Consider the following 18,341-nt stretch of genomic DNA (forward strand, 5'->3'; position numbering starts at 1 on the left):
CTGATAGGGACTGTCCAGGTTTGCCCAAGACAAGGGTTAACTGGGCACAAGGCTTTCAGTACTGAAACTGAGAACATTCTGGGCAAACTGGGAGGAATTAAAAACCCTAACTGAGCAAGCCTATTAATACATTCAGTGATGTTGCCTTATGGAGACAGAAAAATGGAGAAATAGAAAGAGGATTATTGACCTTTTAGGATATTCCCTTCTTTATAATAACAACAACACAAAAGCCAAGAGGAAAACTGTCCATTATGGAGTGTGGATGGACTACTTATTTGAATAATTTTTAGTATTGAATAGGCTGCATTTCAACTAGGACTGTTAAAAGACTCTCAATCTCTCTTTTTTTAATTTCTGGGAAGCAACTCCAGTGAAGTCAGAATTTTAGAATGAACTTGGTCTGTGATCTCAGGCCAAGTACCAATCTTTTGCTTTATCTATAATTGGAATACTAATAAACTTTTCTTCTAATCATTACAGCAGATGAATTGAAGAGAAATGAAATTATGTACTGTCTATAAAAATTGTTTCTTGGATGGGTGCTGTATAAATATGTAATTTTCAAAACAATAACAAACTCATACACACACACTTTTCAAAGAGAATGTGAAGTCTTTTGCAAGATCTGAGAGGAAATCAAAGGTAGTATCTGCCCACTTCAGATAGAAGTGATTTCTCCCTGTCATAAATTCTGATAGGGCCTAAAGTCTAGAACCATGGTTCATAGACTTGGATGCCCATTCGAGTCACATGGGGACTTAACAACAACAGCAACAACAACAACAACGACAGATGCTCAGGCTCCCCCTTACCCCAGAGGGTCTGATTTAGTTGGTCTGCTGTGGTACTACGTCACTGGTGGCTTAACTTCACCAGGTGATTCAAATGTGCAGCCAGGTTTGAGAATCGTGAGTCTAGAATAGTTCTCAAACATTACTCATAAGCATCATTTGGGAGAAGCTTATAAAAAATGCATATTTAGCCCCCTCCTTTGATCAAGTGGATCTGGGGTGGGATTCAGGAATCTGCTTAATACACAAGCTTACCTGAGGGTTCTGATGGAGATGACTGGTAGATCAGGTAACTTTTAGAAACCTACAAACCTTCAATGGTGGCTTTTTTTTTTTTTTCCACAGTATGTAACACATGGTTAGTAGAGGATTAACATATGGCAAGTATGTAACATGTGCTGAATGAAGTTTGCTGATTTATGTCCAAGAGACAATGATTTTAGCTCTTAGATTGTGGGGCAGTAGGTCCTAGGATTTGCGGGCTACTTTTTTAACTTATCTGTGTCTCAGTTAAGTCTGACACAGACAGGGTAATATAAGAACTCAGTATACATCTCTGTAGTGCTCAAATCCTTACCCAGTTGGAAAGTGCCCCAACAGTAGGAAGATAACCCCACATTGTGGATTAGGTTGTAACCCAGCTTTGTGTTTCAGTGTCTGAGATGGTTCAGTGGAAACAGAGATTCCATGTAAACTTTAAACAAAAAAAAGCACCAGCCAAAAGAAATTAGCAGAGCACACTGTGATATCCAAATCTATGTTTTTATACAATGATTTTTTTTTCTCTTAGAACCTAGTTTTTAGGCTCGGATTCAGCAAACAATGATCCATTGAGTTTTCTAAGTGTTATCATGGACTCAGAGATGAAAATCCCCAAAGCACTTTGAGCTTTCCTGTTGAAAAATCACAACAGAAAAGCAAAGCCTTGGATATAAAATTGTCAAAAGCCTTTGGATATAAAGTTGTCGACTTGGCAGTTTAACAGGCCCACCCTGTTTGCAGCAAAAGGCCAAAAGTCCAAGACAAGCAAAGGCCTATAGCAATCACTTAACAGAATTAACCCTGCTGCCCTGTTCACATTACAGTGCATTTGTCAAGCTTGATAGCCATCTCTCTTCCTGGAGGAACCCACTTTTTTTTAAGTTGACTTTTGTTTTCTGAGCCATGCCAACATTCCAGCCACATGAGAGAGCCTGAACAGGTTTAAGCCCCAAATTCAAAAATGCAAAGTACTATTTGTACTACAAACATATTACAGTCATGAGCAAGCAGTACACAAACACGTTAGAAGGGGTGAATGGAAATTGAATGGACATTAATATCTGGGATTAGCCATCAGGTGGAATGCTACATTTCAGAAGGTCCATCTGAATTGTAATGGGCTTCCCAAAAGTTTATACATCAAGAATTATGGCACAGAGCTTTGTTGATGCTAATTACAGCAGCTCAGCTAGATAATGAAATATAACCTTCAGTAATAATTGGGGAAAGGAATGGCTCCAGTTGGAGTTCCTCAGCTTTTTCATAGCAAAGCTAGTCTAGCAATCTAACAATTACGAGGGCTCAGGGATATATATATGTATACGTGTGTGTGTGTGTGTGTGTGTATATATGCATTGTAGCCACTTTTATGGTGTGGCTCATTTAAGTAAATAAACTAGGGAAATTCCTTACATATTTTATTCCACACATGTTCTATAAATTTTTTGTTGCAATTGGTCTCCTACAATATCTTTTTAGAACATGAGCCAAGAAATTCAGCATTTTTAAAGCAAATTACTATTTCATATGATGTGTGATTTAAATTGTGGTATCTTAATATTGTAATAGGACTTGGACCACAATTGCCAAATGATTAAAATAGTCGAACCTTATATTCTGCTCCATTTGGAATGATATCATTAGGTAAATTTGTAACTGCTAAGGAAATGAAAAAATACTTTATTTTCTTTGTCCCAGATGGTATATAAGATACCTCCCTGAGTGCTTCTAAACCGATTGGCTCCACTACAAGTCAAAAAGGAAAATGACTTTTCAGAGTGTAGCTAAACTAGTGACTGGAATTCTGTAGCAGAATAAAATGTCCATAAAAGGGGAAGAGAGAATGTTAATATTCTACATGATTGAGTATCTGTCTTCTTTGCAGTTGTTTGTCCATATTGCCTCATTCAATTATGCTAATATTTCTGTTTATCTCACTTTTTGGTCTTCCAGGAGGTATTACTGAAGTGAGCTTCCAGTATCCAGATCCAAAGAGGTGGATGGTGAAAGTAACCGGAACTAGTAAGTGTTGCCATCAACAAGCGGAGAAAGGGCTGGGTCTTAAAATACCTTCTGATGTGTAAAAAAAACCTTCTAAATTATACTTTAATTTGAATATATTTGATTACATTAAATTTTTCTTTGAAGATTGAGCCACCAATATATTCTAGCAGCAAACAGATGTCAGAATTGTTGTTTTTATTATTAGCGATTGGGAGCGGGGCACTGGAAATTCTTGGGAAGAGTATTCTTGGGTTTTGTGAGACTGGAAATTTGGCAGAAGTCTACTGATTTTTTCAGATAAACATTTTAGCCTCTTTTCTTTGGTACTCTGCCATTGAACTTTCATTTAGATTGTTAACATAAAGGGGTGCGGTGGAAAAGTGGTATGAGTTTATAGACAACAATCGTTGTTATTCTTCCTTCCAAATTCCCCAAACTAGGAAAGAGAAACTAGAATTTACTAATTATCTATTAAAAGTCAGTTTCTTTCACATAGGTCAACTCATTTAAATATTTCCAGAAGATTACCCAGTGTTGCTGTTATCTCCACTTTTACAGATAAAGGAATAGAGACTCAGAGAGGTTAAGAATCCCTCAGTGGGGCAGCAGAGATTCAGACTGAGGTTGCCGATTCTGGAGCCCACGCCCTCTCCCTCTGTGGTGCATTGTCGTTAGTGCTAGACACTGGAATAGGTTTTGGAAGGTGTCAGTGAACCAAATGGAGGGGGCTGGGGTCGGGTGATGGTGGGTGGAGTGGAAGGTTGGCAGGAAAAATCTTCAGAGAAAACTGAACAACGGAATAAGTCCAAAGTCAGACAAAAACTGCATTTCCAGGCATTTGTTGTTTATGCTTTACTATCTTTATTAAGAGTCACAGAATTGTAAATATAAGAAATGAAAACATTTGGTTTATGGAAAAGTAAGAAGAGGAAAAGAATACACTGATAGGTAGGGGAGAATGCTCAGACAACTGGGATACCTTTGGAATTTAGCCGTTGATGTACGTGTTGAGGAACCACTTTGCTTATGTATTTCACATAGGAGGTAAAACAAAAACATATGATTGCTTCAGATTCCCTGCATTTCAGCTTCCCCACATTTTTATAAGACAAAGAAAACCCCCTATGGAAGACGTTCAAAAAATAAGAGCCAGAAATATAGTAACCCAAAAGTTACACAGTTTTTTATGGGTGAAGGGAAAGCTTGGAAGGTTTGCTAAAAATCAACTAAAGAAAAGGCACAGAGATTTATTACTATTATGTGCATGAAGGGAATCTCAGAGTGATTGTCCAATATTCCAGTGGGATACAGGTGTTTATATACTCTACTTCTTAGGGGGAATGGAGATGGGGAAGTGTGGATAATTTTAGGGGGATAGTAAGTGATTTTTAGGGGAAATCAGTGGGCTTGAAGAACTTACAGTGGTCTCTTAGGTCCACAGAGCAGTCAAGGGTTTGTGACAAAAGTCTGTCAAGGTCTGTCAGACCTTGACTTTAGTCTTCCTTCTTGCAATGAAGGAAGTTAATGAAAACTCAGGGAAGGGACCACAGGGCATTGTTTTCTTCTTTTGGTGGGTCCAGACTTTAGGCAGATGAGGGAACTTCAGACTGTGTTTGGGAGAGGCAGAGTATTGAGAGTCAAGTGGTAGGGGAGGAAAACAATTCTTCTCTTAATGGGTCTGTCTGGTCTTTATGTAGATAGGGAAAAAGTCTCTTCTAAAATCTGTTGATCTCTAAAGGCCTTTAGTTCAAAATACTCATTATACCAGGGAGCCATATTTTGGGGTCAAGTTCCCTGAACTCCTTCACTTTAAAGCATGTATATCATGATGAAATCTGGAGGTTTTCTTGTACATTTAACTTTGTATGAAAAAGACATAAATTGTCAACCCATGAATTCATATCACTTAATAGATTGACAGCCAGAATGATATTTCTGAGACATTTTTACAGTAAGAACTCATTGGTTAAAAAGTCATGTACCTTAAGTGAGAGAAAGCTTCTAAGTAAAGGACCTGGGAAGACTTGGTAAAGCAATCGTTAGAAAATAAAGGTGGAGCCAGGCGCAGTAGCTCACGCCTGTAATCTCAGCACTTTGGGAGGCCGAGGCAGGTGGATCACGAGGTCAAAAGATTGAGACCATCCTGGTCAACATGGTGAAATTCTGTCTCTACTAAAAATATAAAAAATTAGCCAGGCGTGGTGGCACCCGCGTTTGTGGTCCCAGCTACCCGGGAGGCTGAGGCAGGAGAATCGCTTGAGCCTGGGAGGTGGAGGTTGCAGTGAGCTGAGATCGCGCCACTGCACTCCAGCCTGGCGACAGAGTAAGACTCTTTCTCAAAAAAAAAGAAAAAAAAAAAAAAAAAAGAAAGAAAGAAAAGAAACTAAAAGTGGAAAGCTGGAGGAACTCTTTGGGAAATCCTCCACTAACTAGAAATTCAATAGGCCAAAAGATTGCCCAAATGTTCTCATGTATTTGAGTTAATCGAATTTTTTGGTTATATAACTTTTAGCTATGCTTAAATAATAAGTTAAAAAACTTCCTATGTAAAGCATATAAAAATATGTATAAGCATGTGAATGGCATAGATTTAAATGACCAGGGCCTTTTTTTTTTTTTTTTTGAGCTAATAAAATGCGTGGTGGTTGTGTAGTTTAGATGGCACATTTTGACTCAGCAACATAAAACACTTTGTGTATCCTTACATCATGGGTATCCAACAATACCCATCTAGTTTTACTTGAGGCTTTTCTATACCCTATTATTTGTTGGCTTTTCCTTGAGCAACTACCAGAGTTTCGAGAATTTCCAGCTGCTTTAAGTATTCACTAACTGAGGGTAAGGAAAACATTAATGACTGATTATAGATAACCCACAGTTCTTAGGCTTGGAAATGGTAAAGACGGGACATGTGAGGAAGAACATTGAAAACAAAACAGCAAATATAGGTCTTAGGTCAACAGACCAAAAAGCAACTTTTAAATTAGCCAGAACATTCCTCTGTAATTATGTTACTTCTGGCACTAAGAAATGAATCCTAGTTTCTTTCTTTCTGGTCCACTTTTTTGTAGGAATGATCCGACATGATTTGGGGAGGCCGTGAAAACCATAGTTCTTTGCCTCAATGTGGTAGCAGTTAATGGTGAAGCTAAGCTGATGCTGAAAGAGCTTATTATGGAGCCCCATGGACTGTGATGCAGTCCCTGTGAGGCTCCCGGGAAACTGCAGTGGGGTCCAACTGGGGCAAGCCCATCAGGTCAGCTTCTCCCTGCAGCTTTCTCAGAGTGTGGATTGGCTGAAAATTCCTAAGGAGAGGGTGGGCAAAGAAGGGGAAGGAGAGAAAAACACAAGGTGCTTTGGAGGTGAGGAGGGTTTCAGCCTCTGTCTAGACATTGCTCTGTATTCCTGTCTGTATTAGTCAGGGTTCTCTAGAGGGACAGAACTAATAGGATATATATGTATATATATATGAGTTTATTAATGAGTATTAAGTTACACGATCATAAGGTGAGGTCCCACAATAGGCCATCTGCAAGCTGAGGAGCAAGGAAGCCAGTCCAAGTCTCAAAAGTTCAAAAGTAGGGAAGCCAACAGTGCAGCCTTCAATCTGTGGTCGAAGGCCCAAGAGTGTCAAAGCAGACGAACTTGGAGTCTGATGTTTGAGGGCAGGAAGCATCCAGCATGGGAGAAAGATGGAGGCCAGAAGACTCAGCCAGTCTAGTCCTTTCACGTTCTTCTGCCTGCTTTTTATTCTGGCCACATGGCTGCTGATTACATTATGCCCACCCAGATTGAGGGTGGATCTCCTTTTCCCAGTTTACTGACTCAAATGTTAATCTCCTTTGGCAACACCCTCACAGACACACCCAGGAACAATACTTTGCATCCTTCAGTCCAGTTAAGTTGACACTCAGTATTAACCATCACACTATCCTTACATGCAGATGGTTGGTCACCAAGGGAGGCTTGACTTATTTATCTACACAGCAATTTTACAAGATTTTATTAATTTCACTTTATCAATGGACGCACCAGAGCTCTGAGATAGTAACTGTCATGAGTAAGGACATATGGCTAGTGAATGGGAAGCTGGGACCTGAACCCTATCCATGTTTTTGATTACTGCACTGTCTCCCAACACTAATGGCCAAGGGATAGAAGGGGCAATTGAGAAGGGTCATTGCTCCTTGCTACTTTTATAGACAAATTTTCTTCACTCCATCAGACCTTTATTAGCAGTTACATGGTACAATTACTACTCTCAAGGAAATCCTTCATTTCCCTTTCCTTAATGACTTTCAAAGTGTATATATTTCTCAAAAACGAATACTTATGCTTATGTTTGTCAGCTGAAATCTTGAGTTAGTAAACAGGATCCCCAAATAAGAGAAGAGTGATCCCATTTTTGCCCTCTTTGCCCCACCCTACACCTGTCATGGAGAGATCGCTTGTGATTTTGTTTATAAAAGATTATTAAATAAAAATAATACATCAATAACTTTTGCAATAGCTCTTTTTTCTTTGTTTTCTACAATTTATTGTATTCCATATCTTCCTCTTCATTATATTTTATCTTTAATTTTTTTGGACTATATCCTTGAGAAACTGTGTCAGAAAGGATAAACAAGTAAGCTTTCTGAGTCCTTGCATATCTGAAAATGTCTTTATTTTGTGTTTGAAATTGGGCTGGAAATGGGATTCTAGGTTCAATGTGAATTTTTCTTGAGAATTTTGAATATAATATTTCAACATTTCTTAGCACCCAGTGTTGCTGTTGTGATTACAGACAGTAATCTAATTTTCATTCATTAGTTTATATACCCCCCCCCCGCCCCCTAGTTGGAAGTGTTTAGCTTTTCTTTTTCATTGGAGTTTGAAGTTTCATGTGAATGTATTTTACTGTGGTTCTTTTATTCACTCTGCATGACATTTGATGGTCCATGTGAATGAAAAGATTCACGTGTTTCTTCAGCTCTGAGGAAATTTCTTCAGTGACTTCTAAGTTACCAGCTCATGTCTTCTATTATCTCTGTTTTCACTCTGGAACACTTACCAGGCAGCTACTGAAGCTCCTGATGCATCCTTCATGCCTTCTAGCTCTTCCTTCGTGCTTTCGACTTCACTTTTCTTTGCACACCATTTTAGGAGAATTGCTTAGCTTCATCTCCCAGCTCACTAATTCATTCTTCAGCTGTATCTCTTCTCTTACGTAAATTTTAATTTTTTTAAGAGGCAAGGCTCACTCTGACTCCTAGACTGTACTGCAGTGGTGTGCTTATATTTCAGTGCAAACTCCAACTCCTGGGCTCAAGCGATCCTTCTGCCTCAGCCTCCCAAGCAGCTGGGACTACAACCATGTGCCACCATGCCTGGGTAATTTTTCATTTTCATTTTTATTTTTTGTAGAGACAGTGTCTTGCCTTGTGGCCCAGGCTGCTCTTGAATTCCTGGCTTCAAATGATCTTCCAACCTCAGCCTTTCAAAGTGCTGGGATTACAGGCATGAGCCACTATGCATACCAGCTGGATAACTTTTAAAAATTATCATTTTTTATTTCCCTAGGATATAGATCCTGACACAAATTAATTTTAATAATCATATTCTAAATTTCCAAACTATTTAGTTTGTTTTTCCTGGTAATAGTATTCTCCTGACTTCTTTCTGAGAATATCGCTATTGTATTAGTTTGCTAGGAACAAAGTAGCACAGACTGGGTGGCTGAAATAACAGACATTTATTTTCTCACAGTTTGGAAGGCTGGAAGCCCAAGATCAAGGTGCCAGCACAATTAATTTCCTCTGAGGTTTCTCTTCTTGGCTTCAGATACCATCTCTTGCTGCCTCTTCACTTGATCTTCCTTCTGGGTATGCACATGTCTGGTGTCTCTTTGTGTACCCTAGTCTTCAGTCAGATTGGGTTACAGCCCACACTAACAGCCTCATTTTACCTTACTTTTAAGGCCTCTTTTACCCTCTTTCTAGGCCCTATTTCAAAATAGAATCATAATTTTGAGGTACTAGGGGTTACAGCTTCAATATATAAATTCACAGGGACATAATAATGCAGTCCATAACAACTATATGTATGTTTTACTGTAAAGACCTTCCTCCCTCAATTCTTCTATGAATTCTGTTTTCTCAGATGTTAGTTATTTAGTTGGTTGGATTTGGTGCCATTTTTTGATGCTGTTGCTTTTACTCAAATATTTGGTAATTTTCATTTTTGTTTTGCTCATCTTTGTCTTTGTCACCTGCTTGAAGATGCTGTTTGTGATAACTGTAGCTCTCCTTCAGTGAATGTGTTGGAGGCATGGAATGCCCTGTTGGTGAAAGGTGCTCTGTAAGGTGGCACCCTGTTCCTCCCTGGGTCGGTTTTTACCCAGACACCACCTGTGTTTTGGGGGCCCTGGAGCTGATATTGGTGCTTTACTCCAATTGCCATTTTTTTCCTGGCAGCTATTTAGTAGGATGTGGGAGAGACTAGCCAGCTTAGCATCTTCAAGACTGCCTTCAGACCTTCCCCTATTTTTTTTTTTTTTGGGATGGAGTCTTGCTCTGTTGCCCAGGCTGGAGTGCAATGGTATGATCTTGGCTCACTGAAACCTCCACTTCCCAGATTCAAGTGATTCTCCTGCCTCAGCCTCCCAAGTAGCTGGGACTACAGGTGTATGCCATTATGCCTGGCTAATTTTTATATTTTTAGTAGAGACGGGATTTCACCATGTTGATCAGACTGGTTGTGAACTCCTGACTTCAGGTGATCTGCCTGCCTTGGCCCTCCAAAGTGCTGGGATAACAGGAGTGAGCCACTGCGCCTGGTCCCTTCCCTATTTAAAAAAAGTATGTATTGACTCTGGGACTTCCAAAGCTGCAAGTAGCTTTCTCCTGTATGTGTTTTATGCTGAGGCTTTTTCAGTTTTGTGATTCTGAAGATAAAAGTCTTTTTTCTCACTACCTTTCAGAAATTCCTCAAGATGTCTTCAGATTTCTTTTTTTCCAACATGGTGCTACAGGTTTTTTTGGCTTTTCATGGAATTTGGGATATATATAATATAAAAATTTTAAAGGGGCAAATATATATTTATATATAATATATAATTAATATATGTGTAATAAATAATTATTAATATATTTATAATAAATATATTTGTGTGCTCCTTTAAAAATTTTATATCTATATATTTTTTATTATACTTTAAGTTCTGGGATACAGGTGTGGAATGTGCAGGTTTGTTACATAAGTATACACGTGCCATGTTGGTTTGCTGCACCCATCAATCTATCATCTACATTAGGAATTTATCCTAATGCTATCCCTCCCCTAACCCCCCATCCCCCGACAGGCCCCAGTATGTGATGTTCCCCTCCCCATGTCCATGTGTTCTCATTGTTCTACTCCCATTTCTGAGTGAGAATATGTGCTGTTTGGCTTTTTGTTCTTGTGTTAGTTTGCTAAGAATGATGGTTTCCAGCTTTATCCATGTCCCTGCAAAGGACATGAACTCATCCTTTTTTATAACTGCATAGTATTCCATGGTGTATATATGCCACATTTTCTTTATCCAGTCTATCGTTGATGGGCTTTTGGGTTGGTTCCAAGTGTTTGCTATTGTGAATAGTGCTGCAGTAAACATATGTGTACATGTGTCTTTATAGTAGAATGATTTATAATCCTTTGGGTAATGGGATTGCTGGGTCAAATGGTGTTTCTGGTTCTAGATCCTTGAGAAATTGCCACACTGTCTTCCATAATGGTTGAACTAATTTATACTCCCACCAACAGCATAAAAACCTTCCTGTTTCTCTACATCCTCTGCAGCACCTGACTTTTTAATGATCGCCATTCTAACTGGCAGGAGATGATATCTCACTGTGGTTTTGATTTGTATTTCTTTAATGACCAGTGATGATGAGCATTTTTTCATATGTTTGTTGGCTACATAAATGTCTTCTTTTGAGACGTGTCTGTTCATATCCTTTGTCCACTTTTTGATGGGGTTGTTTGTTTTTTTCTTGTAAATTTGTTTAAGTTCCTTGTAGATTCTGGATATTAGCCCTTTGTCAGATGAATAGATTGCAAAATTTTTCTCCCATTTTGTAGGTCACCTGTTCACTCTGATGATAGTTTCTTTTGCTGTGCAGAAGCTCTTTAGTTTAATGAGATCCCATTTGTCAATTTTGGCTTTTGTTGCTATTGCTTTTGGTATTTTAGTCATGAAGTCTGCCCATGCCTATGTCCTGAATGGTTTTGTCCAGGTTTTCTTCTAGGGTTTTTATGGTTTTAGGTCTTACATTTAAGTCTCTGTTTTTTTGAGATGGAGTCTCGCTCTGTCACCCAGGCTGGAGTGCAGTGGCACGATCTCGGCTCACTGCAACCTTTGCCTCCCGGGTTCAAGATATTCTCCTGCCTCAGCCTCTCAAGTAGCTGGGACTACAGGTGTGTTCCACCACACACAGCTAATTTTTTGTATTTTTAGTAGAGATGGGGTTTCACCATGTTGGCCAGGATGGTCTCGATTTCCTGACCTCATGATCCACTCACCTCAGTTGCCCAAAGTGCCGTGATTACAAATGTGAGCCACTGTGCCCGGCCCATGTTTAAGTCTTTAATCCATCTTGAGTTAATTTTTGTTTAAGGTGTAAGGAAGGGATCCAGTTTCAGTTTTCTGCATATGGCTAGCCAATTTTCCCAACACTGTTTATTAAATAGGGAATCCTTTCCCCATTGCTTGTTTTTGTCAGATTTGTCAAAGATCAGATAATTGTAGATGTGTGGTGTTATTTCTGAGGCCTCTGTTCTTTTCCATTGGTCTATAAATCTGTTTTGGTACCAGTACCATGCTGTTTTGGTTACTGTAGCCTTGTAGTGTAGTTTGAAGTCAGATAATGTGATGCCTCCAGCTTTGTTCTTTTGCTTAGAATTGTCATGGCTATAAGGCTCTTTTTTGGTTCCATATGAAATGTAAAGTAGTTTTTTTCTAATTCTCTGAAGAAAGTCAGTGGTAGCTTGATAGGGATAGCATTGAATCTATAAATTACTTTGGGCAGTATGGTCATTTTCACAATATTGAGTCTTCCTATCCATGAGCATGGAATGTTTTTCCATTTGTTTGTGTCCTCTCTTATTTCGTTGAGCAGTGATTCACATCCCTTGTAAGTTGTATTCCTAGGTATTTTATTCTCTTTGTAGCAATTGTGAATGGGAGTTCCCTCATGATTTGACTCTCTGTTTGACTATTATTGGTGTATAGGAATGCTTGTGATTTCTGCACATTGATTTTGTATCCTGGGACTTTGCTGAAGTTGCTTATCAGCTTAAGGAGATTTGGGGCTGAGACGATGGGGTTTTCTAAATATACAATCACGTCATCTGAAAACAGAGACAATTTGACTTCCTCTCTTCCTATTTGAATATGCTTTAATTCCTTCTCTTTCCTGATTGCCCTGACTGGAACTTCCCATACTATGTTGAATAGGAGTGGTGAGAGAGGCCATCCTTGTCTTGTGCCAGTTTTCAAAAAGAGAGAAGAATCAAAAAGACACAATAAAAAATGATAAAGGGGATATCACCACTGATCCCACAGAAATACAAACTAGCATGAGAGAATACTATAAACACCTCTATGCAAATAAACTAGAAAATCTAGAAGAAATGGAAAAATTCCTGGACACATACTCCCTCCCAAGACTAAACCAGGAAGAAGTAGAATCCCTAAATAGACCAATAACAACTTCTGAAACTAAGGCAGTAATTAATAGCCTACCAACCACAAAAAGCCCGGGACCAGACAGATTCTCAGCCGAATTCTACCAGAGGTACAAAGAGGAGCTGGTACTATTCCTTCTGAAACTATTTCAAACAATAGGAAAAGAGGGACTCCTCCCTAACTCATTTTGTGAGGCCAGCATCATCCTGATACGAAAACCTGGCAGAGAAACAACCAAAAAAAAAAAAAAAAAAAAAAAAAAAAATTCAGGCCAGTATCCCTGATGAACATCAATGTGAAAATCCTCAATAAAATACTGGCAAACCGAATCCAGCAGCACATCAAGAAGCTTATCCAACACAATCAAATCGGCTTCATCCCTGGGATGCAAGGCTGGTTCAACATACCAAATAAATAAACGTAATTCATCTCATAAACAGAACCAATGACAAAAACCACATTATTATCTCAATAGATGCAGAAAAGACCTTCAATAAAATTCAACACCCCTTCATGCTTTAAAAACATTCAATAAACTAGGTATTGATGGAATGTATCTCAAAATAATAAGAGCTATTTATGACCAACCCACAGCCAATATCATACTAAATGGGCAAAAGCTTGAATTTTATATCAATATTAAATAACTCTGGGAGTGCCATTGTACTTTAAAAATGCCATTAATACCTCTGGCTAGACCACAAATACTTGCTGTCTAATGCCCAGCAATTTTCATTTCTATCTTCCTAAAGATATTTACTTCTACTATTTTTATCTCCACATCTCTTCCTAAATGTTTTCAATAGTCATGTGGATCTGTAAAACATCTGGCCGTTAGGATTTTTCCACCTTTCTGATGAACCACATTATTAAAAACCACTACTAACCTCTTAAGGGGAGAAAGTTTTAAAGAACAGACGAATTTTATTTTAGATATGTGGTGTATGAATGGCTAAGCAATATATTCGTAGGAACATAAAGCAACCAGTTGGAGATGTGGTAGGAAACTTTTCAAGCTCCATCTTACCATTCCATTTATTCATGAAAATCCTACTATGTAACTGGCATCATATTATGTAGCAGATTACTATGTAATTGACATCCTATTATGTAGCAGAGATACAAAGCTTAGCAAAGTACCTACAACCCAGTGAGAGAGTCAGACACATGAATATTCAGACACATACAGAATTATTGTAAAGCTGGTATGTTGAAAGGGTATGGGAGCATGAGTGGGAATAGTGAGGATAAGCTACTCCCAAATATCTATCTGCTCTGTGGATTCTCTTTGGGTTGGAATATGCCAAAGTATGTTAAATATAAATGTTAAGATTATTATTCATAATAAGAATGTTAAATGTGTATCAGCCGTCTTGGCTTGCTTTCTCTCTCTCTCTCTCTCTCTCTCTCTCTCTCTCCCCCTGCTTCCTTCCTTCCCTGCTTCCCTCCTTCCCTCCTCCTCCTCCTCCTCCTCCTTCTTCCCTTTCCTTTCCTTTCCTTTCCGTTCCCTTCCCTTCCCTTTCTCTTTCCCTTTCATTTTCCCTTTCCCTTTCCCTTCCCTTCCCTTCCCTTCTCTCTCTCTCTTTCTTTCTTTCTTTCTTTCTTTCTTTCTTTCTTTCTTTCTTTCTTTCTTTCTTTCTCTCTCTCTCTCTCTCTTTCTTTCTTTCTTTCTTTCTTTCTTTCTTTCTTTCTTTCTTTCTTTCTTTCTTTCTTTCTCTTTCTTTCTTTCTTTCTCTCTCTCTCTCCTTCCCTCCCTCCCTCCCTCTCCTTCCTTCCTTCCTTCCTTCCTTCCTTCCTTCCTTCCTTCCTTCCTTCCTTCCTTCCTTTCCTTCCTTTCTTTCTTTCTTTCTTTCTTTCTTTCTTTCTTTCTTTCTTTCTTTCTTTCTTTCTTTCTTTCTCTCTCTCTCTCTCTCTTTCTCTCTCTTCTCTCTCTCTTTCTTTCTCTCTCTTTCTTTCTCTCTCTCTTTCTTTCTCTCTCTCTCTCTTTCCTCTTTCTCCATTTATCTCTTTCCCTCTTTCTCTCTTTAGAGATGAGATCTCAATTTGTTGGCTAATCTTGAATTCCTGGTGTCAAGAAATCCTCCTGCCTTGGCCTCCTAAAGTGCTGGGATTAGAGGCATGAGCCGTTGTGCCTGGCCTATGTCTGGATTTTCTGGACATAGTTGGTTTTCTGTACATAGGCTGGTTCACTGAAATACTGTTCAGTGTGTATTGCACAATTTAGCCTTTCCATGTTAGGGACTTAATCTTGGGCTTAATGAAAGTCTCACCACATGATTCCTTCTCCATCTTTGAACCTGCAATAACACATACACTGTTATTCAAACTCTGGAAAAGTGTCCCTTTGGAAGATCACATGTGGAGAATGCTGGTTTCCATCGGGGAGCAGACACGCTTATAAGAAGGACTGACAGAACACAGAATGCAAAAGGAAGAAGACTGAACTGAGTCTCTGAAGGGAAATCACCACAGTGAGAATACTGTGGAAGAATGAGTCTTTATTTTTTGGGAGTGGTTTTGGCTATGAGTTATGAGGTAAAGAAAGATGTGCTTGATATTGTCTATTAGTTTTCAGCAATATCCTTGCCCTTCTAAGTACCACCCTGCATTGTAGGGCTGGAATGCTAAAAATTAAATTCCCAGTTTACCTCATCAGCAAGATCCCATCTAGATTATCCCAATGTGAGGCACATATGTGAATCTGGAAAAACAGAAAAGGAGGAGCCACTGATCTTTAGTTGCACCAGCAGGCAGGTGACAGAAGTGAGGTTTGCATATGGTTGCTGGGTGAGCTCCTGAGAGTCAACCACAGTGGTACTAGTGGATATTTCTTTAAATTCATGCTGTTTTTGATTTATTGACTGTAAATGCAAGCTCCCATGACTGTTGCTCTCTCAGCCCTTTTAACAGTTTTGTATGTCCCTAAGTCCTTCTATTAAATTATTACTGGTTGAAATACCTAGAGTGGCTTCAGTTTTCCTGATGGAAAGCTGAATGACCAAATGGAAATGATTGCTTCTTGAATGGGTGGGAAAAATTTGTGTCCTATTGGGGGAACCTAATCTAGCACTGTACCAGAGACAGTTTCCCCTAGAGCTAAAGACATAAATACTGTTGAATGGAGAGAAGCACACTTTTGGCAGAACAGTGCGTTGGCACTGGGCTGAGGGAATCTACGGATACTCCATGGCCATGGTGGCTCCAGGCATTCAGACTAGTATGGTTTTGTTTTATACCATTGCAATAGCCTTGTAGACCATGACATTATATAGAAGAGTAAGACAATGAAAGAATACAAGGAAATTTGTGCCCAGAAATTGGTAATCTTACAAGGTTTGCATCAACTGCTACTCATTCCTTAAAGCATTTCCTTGAGTATTTTACAGGTGATACTCTCTTTGGATGGCATTCAAGATAGATACAACTGTCAATGAATTCTACTCTGTAATTAATATATTTGTTGTGAGTTTTTAGCACTATATATCAAAGTGTTTTAAAAAACATTAGAATGCAAGATTTTTTTGTCTCGGAAAATTTCATCCACAAAGCAGAAATTGCTTCCTCATTTCAGAATGTTAACTATGTATCAACCTTATATAAGCCATTCTTACAGGATTTGACATGGGGACTTACAGCTGTTGCATTTTAAATGAAGTTAGTAGCCTGTCTTCAAGAACATAAATTATTTATTTGGCTTTGCAAAAACACTGGTGTGGGAAAACTGTTCAGCTCTTACAGGAGCTGTTAGCTGTACAAGTATTTATACCTATTATCTCCTCTCAGAGCTCAAACTTTCTTTGGCTGTGGTCTACTTGGAAGATTTCCTTTTGTAATTCTTCACTACTTAAAAACCTTTTGCATAAGTAGACCATAAAATCCAAACTCAGTAGCCTATCGTTTGAGACCTCCTGTTATTATGTATCAGTATTTCTCATAACAATCTGATTTGTTCTCTGCCTCAATATTTGGAACTTGTTTTGTTAATTTCTCCCTCTACCTTTGCTTACTTTACTTTACGCCTGTATCTTCCTACTACTAATTTGACTGTCTAAACTTTCTTCAAAGGCTAGCTTAGATATCTTGTTCTCCAAAAGTTTTCTTCCGTTCATACTACTAATCAGCAATCCCTCTCATTATTTGAAATGATGGTGAATATATCACCTCTATAGAGCAATTGTGAATTCCTCTAGCACAATTCATTAAAGACAAAATTTTATTTTGCTTTATTTCCACTCTTTATGCACAAACTAGCAAAAGAGTAAAATTTGATGACTCAAATGACAGTTTTAATCTGTTGTTCTTATGTGCTTTGAAAAATGAGTTATCTTGATAAACATTAATAATACCATTCTCTTAATTAAAACTATTAGATTTGAATAAGTTGAAATGCATTTTGTTAAATACTAATATAAAAAGCAGACAGGAAAAAGTAAAATTGTCTTTATTAGCAAATGACATGGTTGTTTACGTAAATAAGTCCAAGAGATCTACAACCACTAGAACTCATAAGTGAATTTAGCAAAATCACGGTATACAAGGTTAATATAAAAGATCAATTTTATTTCATATACTAGCAGTAAGTACATAATTGAAAAATGAAATAAAAGAACAACTGCATTTATAATAACATAAAATATAATGTGTTTGTAAATAAATATATAAGCTCTACACTGAAAACCACAAACCAATGCTGAAGGAAGTTAAACAAGACCTAAATAAAAGGAGATATACCATGTTCATGGATTGAAACATTCAATATTGTTGAGATGTTATTTCTCACAGATTGATCTACTGACTCAATGCAATCCTCATCATATTTCCAGCAGGCTTTGTTTTTGGAAGGATAGAATTTGACAAAGTAATTTTAAAAATATGGAAATGCAAGGGATCTAGAACATTCCAAAAATATTGGAAAAGAAAAATGAAGTTGGGTGAATTACATTACATTACCTGACTTCAAGACTTTCTATAAAGTTACAGTAAACAAGGTGATGTGGTCCTGAAATGAGGTTTGAAAAACAAACAGCACTGGAACAGTACTCCTCACAGGAGTTTTTGTTGAGATGTTTGCCCTTGTCCCTGTCCATGCAGCCCAATTTAGATTCTGCCCTTTTGTTGGGGCCCATGACTTCTCTGTTATCATCTTCTTTGTGTCTCCTCTTTCTTCATCTTGGGGGCAATCTTGTTTCAGGGTTTTTGGGGAGGCACTGCACTCTCTTCAAGCCCTTTGCTCTAGCTCTCTGTGTCTCTCAAACATTCTTTATAAACCTAAAGTTTTCTTAGCATTCCAGAAAGATCCAGCTGATGGAAATGCATTCTAGAAGACTCTTTCACATCACCTCCTGAAATTAAGAACACAGAAAGACTGGCTGAGTGGGAAAATGGAGGGGATGGACAGGAAAAAAGTTAATCATTGGTTTTCCTGAATTTTCACAGGTATTTAGTTTTACAGGATTTAGCTGGTCAGGATATTTCTTCTTTCTCTTCTAGTATAGCAGATGCTGTGGTATGCTATCCAGATCTTTTTTCTGAACCAAAGTACTTATTACCTTAGCTGTTGAAAAATTTGGAGGTTG

General features: G+C 38.3%; 1 protein-coding gene across 1 annotated transcript in view; it reads left to right on the forward strand.

Annotated features, from left to right (window-relative positions):
- Positions 1–18,341, forward strand: part of N6AMT1 (N-6 adenine-specific DNA methyltransferase 1) — a 348,457-nt gene that overhangs the window by 65,758 nt on the left and 264,358 nt on the right. Inside the window, exon 8 of the transcript XR_007724273.1 lies at positions 3,009–3,077. The gene's annotated coding sequence lies outside the window, so the exon portion shown is untranslated. The remainder of the gene's footprint in view (positions 1–3,008; positions 3,078–18,341) is intronic.

The sequence above is a fragment of the Macaca thibetana genome, chromosome 3 (genome assembly GCF_024542745.1).
Source record: "Macaca thibetana thibetana isolate TM-01 chromosome 3, ASM2454274v1, whole genome shotgun sequence".
NCBI lineage: Eukaryota > Metazoa > Chordata > Mammalia > Primates > Cercopithecidae > Macaca > Macaca thibetana.